This window comes from Lucilia sericata, unplaced genomic scaffold, assembly GCF_015586225.1.
Source record: "Lucilia sericata isolate MDLA Ls3-8-SP2 unplaced genomic scaffold, ASM1558622v1 Contig003721F_arrow, whole genome shotgun sequence".
NCBI lineage: Eukaryota > Metazoa > Arthropoda > Insecta > Diptera > Calliphoridae > Lucilia > Lucilia sericata.
Window position 1 is genome coordinate 11,213 of NW_023997003.1, and position 3,244 is coordinate 14,456.

A 3,244-nucleotide genomic window follows, 5' to 3' on the forward strand; every position below is an offset into this window, starting at 1 on the left:
CTAAAACAGTAAAATTAAAAAAATATGTTTTAAATTAATTAAATAACTGAACATTTTCAGTTCAAAAAATAGTTTTTAATTACTTAAATAACTGGACATTTTCAGTTCATTAAAAAACCAATTCCTATATGCCGAATAGTATGAAATTTGGCAACTATGAGGTTTCTTATAGAAATTTAATGCTTTTAGAAAAGTTTATCTGTAAATCATGAGGTTTCATTAAAAATATAATTTCGAAGTTACAAATTTTTTAAATAATTTTAAAGATTGGACATTTTCTAAAGCTTGTAATGTCTTTTTAATATCCAAATAAAGGGCCAAGATCGGATTTTGTCATTTTAAAAGTGTTTTAACAAGAACCGGTTCCGGTTTCGGTTGATACAGCTGTCGCTGGGTTGACAATCTTTGGCCGGGTATGACTCGGGTCGTTCCGGAGCGAAGATCCAATTGTCGTGGGAACGACGTCATTAAGTACCGACTAGTTTTGTGTTAATTCCTTTGCTTTGAGGATCGTGTCAAAACAAGTGCAGTCACTTATGAAAAGATAACCTGTTTCTAAATCGATCCAAATGTTAAAATTTTTTTCTATTTTAAAAGATTTTTTAAATTAAATTAATTTTAATAAAATTTTGTTTCTTAAGTGACTTAACTTGTCCTTAAAATGACAGCTGTCATTAAAACAGATACGCCTTGTTTTAAGGTTTTAGTTGTGAGTGGCTGCCCTTTTCCTAGAAAAGTAATCTTTAATAACGAATGGCCAACATAAGGTTATTCTTAAATATTATGACGTTTCTTTAAGAACTTCCGATTATTGATTATTTATAGTGTTGCGAACTATTTTAGATCTTTTCAAGTTACAAACTACAATAGAAACTGTCAACAATAAATTTTATAAGAATGACAAGTAAGAAAGTTTAGTCGGACATTGCCGACCATGAGATATTCTACAACAGTCATGTTATATTTAAAATGTGATTTTTTTTATAATAAAACCTTTAAATAAGTTGAATTTTATCTTAATTCCGACAAAATTAAGCTATTTTAAATGAAAATCTGATTATTCGAAAAAGGATTTATAGGGGGGCTACGGTCAAATATGGGCTAATCATCATATAATTTTGGATTTATGTTTATAAACAATTTATTTATGCTGATTTTTGTAGACACAATATGTTTTTAACATAATTATGAGCTTTAAATCCTTATCCGGGTGGACCAGGGCTACCAAAATTAAAATGATATGTTCACCAACATTCGTCGAGTTATCTTAAAATTGAGAATTGTAGTTCGATTATAGATTTAGAAGGATAGACGGACGTATAGACTGAGGGGCAGACACGGCTTTATCTACTCAGAAAGTGATTCTAAGCTGATTGATATAATTTAAGATGACTGTGGGACCAATATTTTTGTGCGTTACAAACACCAGTACAAAAACATAATACCCTTCTCACTATAGTGGTGTAGAGTATAATATTAAATAAAAAGTGATAATTGGAATCAACTATTTTTAAATAAAGAAATTAGGGATATAACTTTTAAAACATCGTAACGTTCTAAAAAAGTATAAAGTTAATTTTGTAGAGTATTTCTCTCTTTAACATTTTTTTTAATAAAATATATAGTTCAATAAAGGGAAACCTTAATGAATGATGTAAAACCCCTGAGAGCTGATATATTCATAAAAATCAAATCAATAATCGTCAGCAGTAGAAACTTAGTGCTTTAAAATTTTACTACCATTGCTCAAAGACCCACAAAAGTATATATACATATAAATATATTCTGGTTTCTAATTAAATTCTACGATTTATCTATGTTCGTCCGTCTGTCAGTTGAAAACACGATTTTTGCACAAATATTTTCTACTGATAAAGTTTGTATGGTATTGAATATGAGCAATATCGGTCCATAATTTCGACTAGCCTCCATATATACTCGATATAATGTTTAAAGGGTCATAAATTAGTTAATTATACAGCAATTGTCTTAAAATTTTGCTCAATGTTGTTTTATGCAACCAATATAAGGTGGAATTCGGACCATAATTGGCTATACGCCCCATATGAGGTCCCCTCATACTCATAATTGTCTTTTTAATACCATTATTAAAATTAAATTAAACTAAAAATTATTCTTTGGAAAACATTATTCACTATTATAAATTCTGTAGAGGTCGGTCTATAATTGAGTCAAGCCCTTATTAAATTTTTAAGGCTCCATATATAGGACCATACAACATACGCTTTAATGGTGGGTATATAAAATTCGGCATAGCCTAATAAAAGCACTCTTACTTGTTGTTTGTGAGTGGTCCCAATATAACAATATAACCACACGGCTTTATCTACTCAGAAAGTGATTCTAAGCTGATTGATATAATTAAGATGACTGTGGGACCAATATTTTTGTGCGTTACAAACACCAGTACAAAAACATAATACCCTTCTCACTATAGTGGTGTAGAGTATAATATTAAATAAAAAGTGATAATTGGAATCAACTATTTTTAAATAAAGAAATTAGGGATATAACTTTTAAAACATCGTAACGTTCTAAAAAAAAGTATAAAGTTAATTTTGTAGAGTATTTCTCTCTTTAACATTTTTTTAATAAAATATATAGTTCAATAAAGGGAAACCTTAATGAATGATGTAAAACCCCTGAGAGCTGATATATTCATAAAATCAAATCAATAATCGACATCAGTAGAAACTTAGTGCTTTAAAATTTTACAACTATTGCTTGAAGACCCACAAAAGTATGTATACATATAAATATATTCTGGGTTCTAATTAAATTCTACGATTTATCTATGTCCGTCCGTGTGTCTGTTGAAAACACGATTTTTGCACAAATATTCTCTACTGATAAGGTTTGTATGGTAGAGAATATCGGTCCATAATTTCGACTAGCCTCCATATATACATACTCGATATAATGTTTAAAGGGTCATAAATTAGTTAATTATACAGCAATCGTCTTAAAATTTTGCTCAATGTTGTTTTATGCAACCAATATAAGGTGGACTTCGGACCATAATTGGCTCTACGCCCTATATGAGGTCCCCTTATACTCATAATTGTCTTTTTAATACCATTATCAAAATTAAATTAAACTAAAAATTACTCTTTGGAAACATTATTCACTATTATAAATTCTGTAGAGGTCGGTCTACAATTGAGTCAAGCCCTTATTAAATTTTTAAGGCTCCATATATAGGACCATCTTTCGCAATTAACTT